General features: G+C 42.9%; 1 pseudogene across 1 annotated transcript; it reads right to left on the reverse strand.

Annotated features, from left to right (window-relative positions):
- Window positions 1-7,853: 7,853 nt before the first annotated feature.
- On the reverse strand, window positions 7,854-9,418 carry LOC308515378 (spermidine synthase-like; annotated as a pseudogene). The gene is made up of 2 exons: window positions 9,412-9,418; window positions 7,854-8,703 (listed from the first exon to the last, which is right to left on the reverse strand). The product of its transcript is annotated as a spermidine synthase-like (transcript).
- Window positions 9,419-10,799: the final 1,381 nt, after the last annotated feature.

The raw sequence follows: 10,799 nt of genomic DNA on the forward strand, positions 1-10,799 counted from the left end.
ATCCGGCAAAAGCCTGTGTGCAGGGCTTGGGCGGGGCGGGTCACACAGGATCAACAGGGTGGGCCGGAGAGAGCAGTTATGGCCGCTCTCAGTCCTGTCCCCAGGGGCTCTGCCTCTCTGAGTCCCAGCACCCGCTGCAAAGCTCAGAGAGAAAGCTGCACTCGCTCTGACTGAAACCAGACAGTCGCGCTTCTCCCGTTTGAGTCTGGGTCCCTAAAGACTCGCCCGGATCTGGAGCTCAGAGTCTGCGACTCCCTCTTGATTGAAAACGCCAACCACGCCCTCCGCCGCCAGCCCGCTCCGCACACTCCGCACCTCAGAATTTGACTTCAGCACTGCGCCTCCTCTGAGTGTCCGTATGCGTTTCTCTTTCCTCCTAGTTGTAGGACTTCCACTCAGCCAGCGTTCCAGTGGTTTTGGGTGATGTCCGTTCCGTCTTTTAGTTTCACTTTTGAAGTAGTTGTTCAAAGCAGCAAACTCCGGCGTTAACTTATGCCGCCATCTTGGTTCTTCCTGGGTCATGTTTTCTTATCCACTCATTTACCCTATGCCTTTTGACTGGGGAATTTAATCCATTTACATTTAAAGTTATTATTGATAGAAACTTGTTAGTCGCCATTTTTGTTCTTTACCGCTGCGTTCCTTCTTTGTTTCTTGTTTTTTCTATTTACAGCAGACCCTTTAGCATTTCTTGCATTGCTGGTTTGGTTGTAATAAACTCCCATAGACCATTTTTGTCTGTGAAGCTCCTGATTTGACCCTCAATTTTGATTGATAGCCTCGCTGGGTATAGTATTCTTGGATTCAGACCCTTCCTTTGCATGACTTTGTATATTTCATTCCATTCCCTTCTTGACTGATGTGTTTCTGTTGAGAAATCGGTTGCTAGTCTGATGGGGGATCCTTTGTAGGTAACTTTCTGTCTCTCTCCGGCTGCTTTTAAGATTCTTGCTTTGTCGTTGGTGTTTGCCAATTTAATTATTATGTGCCTTGGTGTCGGTCTTTTCGGGTTCATTTTGTTTGGGACTCTGTGAGCTTCTTGGATTTGTGTGAGTTTTTTCCTCCCTATATCAGGGAAATTTTCTGTTACTATTTTTTCAAACAGGTTTTCTATTCCTTGCTCAGTTTCCTCTCCTTCTGGCACCCCTATTATTCGGATGTTGTTTCGTTTAGCATTGTCCCAGAGTTCTCTTAGGCTCTCTTCCTGCTTTTTAATTTTTTTTTTCTAGAAGCTGTTCTGTTTGGGTATTTTTTTCTACCTTGTCTTCTAGCTCGCTGATACGGTCCTCTGCTTCTTCTAGTCTACTGTTGATGCTTTCTATTGAGTTCTTTATGGCAGTGATGTCGTTTTTCATTTCTTCTTGGTTTCTCTTCATTTCCTCTTGGTTCTTCTTCATTTCCTCTTGGTTCCTACACATATTGTTGAATTGGTCTTCCATTCTTTTCATCTACCTTATGACCATTACTCTGAATTCTTTCTCTGACAGGTTGCTTGCCTCCATTGCCTCTATTTCGTTTACTTCCTTTTCTGATGATGCCTGTTTTTCTTTCATATTTGGGTTGGTTCTTTGTTTCACCATGATTTCTCTTCTCAAGGTGTTTGGTTATGTAGATCTCTCTCTGTTGCGCTGATTCAAAGGCACAAAACACAACACAACAAGGCACAACGTACAAGGCACCGAACTAAATGCATTCACGATATTAATAACCCCAAATAAAGGTGACCCCCCCGAGCGAAGAGAATTAGGGGATAAAGAAGAAAAAAGAGAAAAATATTAGAGAGAAAAATAAAAAACAAAAAGGAGTGCTGAAATGAGATTGGGAAAAGGGAGAGAAAAAAAACACACAAAAAGACCAAAAAAAAAAAAAACCAAAAAAACCCAACAACAACAAAAACAAAAAAAATTTAAGAGAATGAAATAGAGGTGGGGAAGAGGCTATTTGTATGGGGAGAGCGAGGGATTGGAAATTAGATATATAAGTAGGGTGAAATTTAGACAGTGGGTAGAAAGAAGGAATAGGTAAAATCCAAAGCAGGAATAGGGTAAGAGAAACAGGACAACAAAAGGGGAAAAGTGAGGAAGAGAGTTTTGGCTTAAGGGTAAATGTGAGATAGAGAGAAATGATGCTAAAGGAACGATGAAAATAGAGTGTAGAACACTAATCCCAAATTAAAATAAAGAAAAATTAAAAAAAATAATAAAAAATAAAATGACCCTTGAAAAAATGGTAAAAGGATAGCAATAATACTGGTTAAAAAATGTAGTAATTAAAAAGGTAAAATCAGGTGATGAAAAAAATAAAAAATAAAAAAAATAGGTAAAATAGGTTCTTAATGAAATGGTGAAAAAAGAATTAAAAAACATATATATATAAAAATATTCGGAAGTGAAGGTGCTTCAGATCTTCCACTCTTCTTTTTGGCACGCCTCAGTCCTGCCAGGCATTCAGGGGAGTGTTGAACTTCCCTGCGATACACTGTCCCTCCGTGCAGTAAACCACAGACCTGATTTTAAGGCAGGTTGTATTTTTTTACCAGACTGCCTTTATTTGTGATAGCAAAAGAGACAGTTCGTGGCTCTGCCTCTGGGTGGCAGTGTGTCTGGATTTACCTCCGAGGCTCTAAGTCCTCTCTATCAGTAGGGTTTTGTCCTCTATGGTATTTGGAACTGATTCGGGAAAGACCACTGCCCAGAGCTGGTTCCTTGCCACTGTCCGCTGTTTCCCAGGCTCCCCAAAAAGAGCTTTCCCCTACAGGCTCTGCGAATGACCCCAACTGGGGAATCCCATGCGCTGGGTTTAATAATCAAATGCACAGATCTAAGGGGAACTGTAACAAGAGCCTGAGAGTTGTGCGAATTCGCAAGCCTCCACCTTCCAGGTCTGCGCACAGTCTCCGCGCGCAGTCTCCGCGCGCCCACTCGCCCCTGGCACCAAGCAGCCAGCAGATTGGCAAAGTCCAAGGCTGCTCCTTTACATCCAGTCCAGCTATGGGCTCATTTTTCGCGTTCTCTTCTGCCAGCAGCCCTGTGGGGCCCCTTCCCCACTCGCGGGTCACGCTGGTCCCAATGGCTGCGGACTCTGTGAGGCGCAGATTCCTCCCCGCGCGCGCGAGCTCGGTTCTCCCTCCAACCCGAACTGCAAACCGCACCTTTAGGGGATGTCCAACCTTTCCGTGAGAAGAAGCAGTGCTCGTCTGAGTTCAGGCAGTCACGCTGCTTGAGATCCCTTGTTTCCAGGTTAGTAGCTGGTCTCTGGATGCCGGCAACAACCACCCAAGATGGCGCAGTCTCCCAACAACTCTTTTTTTTTAAAAAAAATATTTTTATTGATTTCAGAGAGGAAAGGAGAAGGAGAGACAGAAACATCAATGATGAGAGAGAATCATTGATCGGCTTCCTCTTGCACGCCCCCTACTGGGGATTAAGCCTGCAACCTGGGCATGTGCCCTTGGCTGGAATTGAACCTGAGACCCTTCAGTCCTCAGGCCGATGTTCTATACACTGAGCCAACCCAGCTAGGGCTCAACAACTCTTTTATTTAAAAAATTTTTTTTAAATTGATTTTTAGAGTGAGAGCAAGGGAGAGAAAGAGAAACATCCATGTGAAAGTACATCAATCAGCTGCCTCCAGCATGCTCCTTACTAGGGATCAAGCTCGCAACCTGGGCATGTGCCCTGACCCGAAATGGAACCTTGACCTCCTGGTTCATAGGTCAATGCTCAACCACTGAGCCACGCTGGCAGGGCTTGACACTTTTATTACTTACATTTCAAACTCTACAAGCTTGAGAATATGAGTATTTGTGACCTGCAGTATATTTTGTAGAACTAAAGTGAGGTTACCCTGAACTCAGGCTATTGATGGCTAACGGCACAGCTGTCCAATCATCGGTGTTTTATAGGGAGCCCAGGCTGGCGGGGAGACTAGAACTGAAAGATCAAATGGCACTTAAAAGCCTTCCCAAGAGAGTGCTTCGCTGGGCTCTCAGGGCAAAATAGACTTAGGGCAAAGTGCTATCAGGTCCGTCTTTAAAAGCATCAGGAATTGATGGTGTGGTTTCAGAGCTGTGATATTAATTTATACTAAGCATGCAGTAGTGGGGAAGAATATACAACTTGATGAAAACACTCCTTACCTTCTGCTAGTTATCATCTCTTATACAAAGGCAAATTAGTGGCTATATGGCCAAAATTATAAACTATATAACATTACTTGAAAGTTATTTAGATTAAAAAAAAGACTTTCCTAAAAGGCCACAGGCACTTTCTTGTTAGCAAAATGTACTTTTGGAACGCTAAATGATGGGATTTAGGGTTTATACCTATTTTTATTTTATTTAAATCCTCACCTGAGGATATATTTCCATTGATTTTTAAAGAGAGTGGGAGAGGGAAAGACGGAGAGCAATACCGATGTGAGAAAAACACATCGATTGGTTGCCTCCCACACGTGCCCCAATCAAGGCCCGGGCCAGGGAGGAGCCAGCAACCAAGGTATGGTGCCCTGGACGGGAACTGAACCCGGGATCTTTGGTCCGCAGGCTTGTGCTCTATCCGCTGAACCAAACTAGCTAGAGATATACCTATTTTTAAAAATTAATCTTGTCCTTCAACTTAGACAATGGTCATGAAATGTACAGATGACTACTCACTGCATATAAATAAATGTGTTATTGGGGCATCTCGAGAACTTTTCCCATTGGCACTATTGAAGATTAGGATCTCCCATGCCTCTCCTTAGACTCTCTGAATTTTACTTTATTTTTTATTGATTTCAGAAGGGAAGGGAGAGAGAGAGAGAGAGAGAGAGAGAGAGAGAGAGAGAGAGAGAGAGAGAAACATCAGTGATGAGAGAGAGAATCATTGATCGGGTGCCTCCTGCACGCCCCCCACTGGGGATTAAGCCTGCAACCGGGGCATGTGCCCTGACAGGTATTTGAACCTCAAACTCCTGGTTCATAGGTTGATGCTCAAAGCATTGAGCCACGCCAGCCAGGCTGGTCTCTCTGAATTCTAAAGGCATACTGAAAAGGATATTAAAGTTGGAATTAAACAGAGCAGTGGGCAAATTCTGGTTTCATCACTTGCCAACTGTGAGTTCTTCTTCATCAGTAAAACAACAGTGAGCTTTCTTACCAGGCTGGTGGTTGTTTGGTGAGAGAATGCCTATAAAACTCCTTGCAGAAAACAGATCTTTAATAAAAAGTAGCTATTATTTTTAGTAGACAGGAGAAGTGCGGAAAAGGAAGGAGAATCTATACAATTATCAGGCAGGAACCTTGGAAGATTATGAAAGGTTTACGTTTAGTATAAATTTTCTCCAAAGTGTCTCTATTGTCAAATAAAGAAGCTTGAGCTTTCTTCCTTACTTAGCTCATCTGCTTGAAATCTGTCTTCCTCTGCCACTGTCTTAATAGGAAGTTCGTGTCTGTTCATAATCTGTTATTTTATTTTCAAATTTATTTTTCAAATTTCTAATCCTGACTGGCAGTAGAGAGGTCTTTTTCATTTTTTTTAATATATATTTTTTATTGATTTCAGAGAGAAAGGAAGAGTGAAAGAGAGATAGAGACATCAATGATGAGAGGTAATCATTGATTGGCTACCTTCTTCACACCCCACACTGGGGATCAAGCCTGCAACACGCATGTGCCCTGACCGGGAATCGAACTCATGACCTCCTGGTTCATAGGTTGATGCTCAACCACTGAGCCACACTAGCCAGGCGAGAAAATCTTTCTCTTGTTCACTGCTAGGCTTTAGTTCCAGTTGTCCTCTCATCTTGACCTGTCATCTCCATGTACTTTTCTCTGCCTACCCCATCCCCTCTAATAAAAAGACCAAAGAGCAAAGCACTCCCCACATAAGTTGAGAGTTGCCTGTCTTGTCTGAATTCTCATTGTAAATACTACATTTTATTGTAATTTAAGTTTGCATTAAGGGTATCGCTTGTGTTTCCTCAAGGCAGTGGATTGTACTGTTATAGTTCTTGGTGTCCCACCAAGATGCTAACATCTGTGATTTATGTTCCTTAGATAATTCTGTAAAAGGAGTCTGCAAGTTCAATGACAACTTCAGTAATAATTTTGATAATGCATCCAAAGAATTAGGACTTACCCAAAAATCACATGAGTCTGCAGTTCCCTCAGGTATTTCTGCCTCAAATGCTATTTTTTCCAAGTAGTTATTTTACTGTAAATAATTCTATTTCGGGAGTACCCCCTATTGGGCAAGCTGCTATTTGAAATTTTGACATTGTAATTTCTCAGTACCAAAGTTTCAGTCTACAGGCAAATACAGGATGCATAAAAGCAATGATGCAACTCTAATGTTGAGACCCAACATCTGAATATGTTACCCATTTTTATTTTTTAGCCTCAACACACAGAGAGAAACATTGATCAGTTGACTCCTGTACTTGCCCCAACTGGGGATAGAACCTGAAACCTACTTATGTGCCCTGATCAGGAATCAAACCCGAGACTTCAGTACATGGGATGACACTCCAACTAACTGAGCCACCAACTAAAAGAGTTATGGTTCCCTTGGAGTTTGAATTGTGGCATCATGGACCCAAATTTATTTCTCTTAAAACCTATGAGATAAGTTACTGAAATTAAGTTACCTCCACTATTTAGCATATACTATACAAAATATTGAGGTAATCAGTGTAGTCTGCCTCATCTTTGAGCAGAGACTTCATTTGGAAGTGCCAGTGACTGCTAAGTGTTAAGTTTCTAGTATTTACCTTTAACTAGAAAAAAAGCTGAATAATATTATGACTCCTCCTCCACACTCAACATCTAATTAGCACAAGCCTTCCCATTTCTCACTAATGCTCTAATTTAGATCTTGGGGTATGCAGCATTTTATAAATAATTTGTTTTTTGACATCTAATTTCTGCATTTGTTTCTTATATTAGTTTAGGAGGTTATGGTAATCACAGTAACTTGTTATTCATTGTCCCTTCTGTAAGGGAAAGTTCAAGGTACTATATTATAGTTATAATTAGCAACTAAAAAAGATTGAGGCCTTAGCTGGCTTGGCTCAGTGGATAGAAGATTGGTCTGTGGACTGAGGGTTGCGGGTTCAATTCCAGTCAAGGGCACATGCCCAGTTTGTGGGCTCAATCTCCAGTAGAGAGCATGCAGGAAGCAGCTGATCAATAGTTCTCTCTCATCATTGATCTTTCCTTTTCTCTTTCCCTCTCCCTTCCTCTCTGAAATCAATAAAAATATATTTAGAAAAAAAAGATTGAGGTTGGTAAATGCACACCTTACATCACTCTACTGCCAGTACTACCACCTCCTCTTTCACTAGTACAGCAAACATGAGATTTGGTTTGAGTTAGGCAATGTCCTAAGCACTTCATGTATATTAACTTATTCAATCTATAGGCTATTGCTTAAAGATTATGCAAGAAACTGGTCATTGTAGTTTCTCTAGAAAGGGAGTCAAGGGCAACAGCATCCTTTTATATTGTTTTGACATTAACTATAGATAGTAGTAATTTTAATATTAAACTCATTTGAATGTAAAATCACTTCATTAATATTAAAATAATGTGGAAATAAACAGAATACAGGTAAGCAGGAAAATGGCATGCTTGCATGTGCACTATGGCTGCACATTTTGTTGCTGTTATAAATGCATGTGTTTGGTGAGTGAGGGTGACAGAGAGTGACAGACACAGCTGGTATAGGCTTGCAGGCTGAACACCACAGAGAGAGAGAGACAGTCCAGCAAACAGTGCAGGCCAAGCAGCATTCTGGGGCCTGTAACACTTGGTTGGTGGGTGTGCTGGCAACCTGGCCTGAGGTCCTGGGCAGTGTCAGCAGTGGCATCTGGGCTCAGTTCACATCACTCAGGGCCCCGAGGCAAACTCATGCAGAACAAAGGCCACCGGTGCACATCAGAGTCGTAGTGTCAGCTGCATCTGTTCCCCCTGCTTCTGCATCAGCTGCTGCACCAGCTCCTGGAAACTGGTGCTTGGGTTTTTGCTGCACAGCATGAAGGTGATCTGGCCGCTGGGGTAAGTGGGGATGGTGCCGTAGGCGTAGCCCACCCTGGCTAAGAGTGACCTACGTGCATCTCCTCCTTGAGGGCCGTCTTCATGAGCTGGTAACAGAACTCCTTGAGGCTCTCGGCAGGCCCCATGGGGTCCGAGGAGTCAGTGATAACATCGAGGGCGTCCTGGTTCGGCTTCATGAACTTGAAACCTTCACCCACGTGGAGGATTAGCTTTGAGCTGGAGCAGCCAACCGCCATGCCCGGCAGGACCTTAGAGAATTGAATGACATCCTCGTCCATGTGGCACTGGACCACGGACTCCACAGAGGAATGCTTCCCCAGCTCCTGCGGGACACCCGCATCCCCATCCCCATGACCAGCACCTTGCGTGGGTTGCGGTGGCTGCAGAGCTGCAGGTCGGCTATCGTCTGGGAGGAGAACTCGTGCCTTTCCGGGCACTGGATGACACCGTCCAACACCAGGGCTTTGCCATGGCTCTCGCTGCCGAAGACAAGGATATCCTGGTACCGCGAGTGCTGATGGTGTAGCAGTGGCTCCACCTGCAGGGACAGGGTCAGGTCGCCCACAGGCTGCACATCTCACAGAACCAGCCCTCGCTGAGGGCAGGGGCCAGAAGGCGGGGCGGGGATGGGGTTCCATGGCTGGCGGCAGTGCGAGTGCAGACCAGGACTGCAGGTCACAGGAAGTCACAGCACAACCGCTGCAGATTTTTTAAAAGAAGTATGGCTAACACCGAAAAGCACAGCTCAAATGTCCCTTCAAGGGGGTCGTGCAGGAGGCGGCCGATCAGCGATTCTCTCTCATGGATGTTTCTATCTCTCCTCAACTTCCTCTCTGAAATAAAAAAATATATTAAAAAAATAGTTTTACAAATTGTGGGTTCCTTTCTTCTATGAAATATAACTCACGTTATGCACCATTCTTCTTGCTTGTTGTTTGTTTGTTTTTTACTGAGATCTCAGCATGTCAGCTGTCCTTGCTGGAAATCTGTCTCTCACAAAGCACAGTATGCAGAGATGGCAACGTACTCTTAGGGCGATCTCATAAGGAGAGATTGTGAGGTTTGGGGTATCTTTAAATGATCAAAACAATTTATATATTTAGAAAAACAAATAATGAAAAATTTATATACAGTAAATACATGCAGTTATTTATATATTAATTATACTTCAGCAAAGCTCTTAAAAAATTTAGGAATTTTGGGCTGACTTTAGGTCACGCTCAGTTTGATTGTCACTGTTCCTGTCTTGAGTGTGACCGACAGAGCCTGCAATAAAGACTCTAAGTGTTGGCTCAGCCTTTTTTGTTGTTGCTTTCTTTGTATTTGGATTACAGTAGTCTCTTCCCTGTGGTTTCGTTTTTCATGTTTTTAGTTACCTGTCATTAACCACAGTCTGAAAATATTAAGTGGAAAATTTCAGAAGTAAGCAATTTAAGTTTTAAATTGCTCGCTGGTCTCAGGAGCTGTGATATAATCTCCCGTGCCCTCCTCTTACCCACCCATCCCTTTGGCCAGCGTGTCCACAATAGGCTATCAGACCACTGGTCACTTAGTAGCCATCTTGGTTGTCAGATCGGCTGTCCATATATGTGCTTGTGTTCAAGTAACCCTTATTTTTCTTTTTCTTTTTAATCCTCACTCGAGGATATTTTTCCATTGATTTTTAGAGAGAGGGAAAAACAGAGTGAAACATTGATTTAAGGGAAACACATCGATTGGTTGCCTCCTGCACGTGCCCTGACCAGGGCCCAGGCTGGGGAAGAGCCTGCAACCGGGCTATATGCCCTTGACTGAAATCGAACCCAGGACCCTTTGGTCCACAGGCCAGTACTCTATCCACTGAGCCAAACCGGCTAGGACAACCCTTATTTTTCTAAATGATGGCTCCAAATACAAGAGCAGTGATGCTGGCAATTCAAATGTGCCAGAGATACTCTAATGTGTTTCCTTAGGTGAAAAGGTAAAAAGTTCTTGATTTAATAGAAAAAAAACCCCCAAAATTTATATGTTGAGGTGGCTAAGATCTATGGTAAGAATGAACCTTCTATCTGTGATTTGTAGAGAAGGAAAAATAAATTCATGCTAGTTTTGCTGTTGCACCTCAAACTACAAAATTTCTGGCCCCAATGAATGGTAAGTGTTAAGATGAAAAAAAAAACCAGTAAATTTGTGAATGAAAGACTTGAACAGAAAACATTTTCTGATGGATGGCAACCTGTTGTGGTAGAAAGCATTGAGTCTATAAGACTTCAGCAAGGGATACCTTGAAACAAGTGACACCAAGCCATTTACTGAAAGTAAAGGATGGTTACACAGTTTCAGGAATAGGCACAAGAAAAAGGGCGAGAACAGTACAATATGACATTTGAGAGAGAGAGAAATAGAGACCACATGCACATAACTTTTATTACAGAATTTGTCATAATTGTGCTATTTTATTATTACTTATGCTTGTTAACCTCTTACTGTGCCAAATTTATAAATTAAACTTTATGCTCCATATGTATGTATAGGAAAAACATAGTAGATATTCCGCAACCTGCACGGCGGGTTCAGGAGGACTTGTAGGACGGCCAACACACAATGAAGACACTACAGAAGAAATGAATTTTAAGCATGGGGACCAGGTGGAACCTCCTTTGTGAAGAGGAGGAACCACAAGCCTTTGTCTTGCCTGCTTTTATTCAACTTGGTTACACATTTGCCTTTAACAAAGCATGTAGCCAGAGCACCTAGTAAGTTGATAGTATCAGAGGTCAGTAGA

This window comes from Myotis nattereri (assembly GCF_964212035.1).
Source record: "Myotis nattereri genome assembly, chromosome: 3".
NCBI lineage: Eukaryota > Metazoa > Chordata > Mammalia > Chiroptera > Vespertilionidae > Myotis > Myotis nattereri.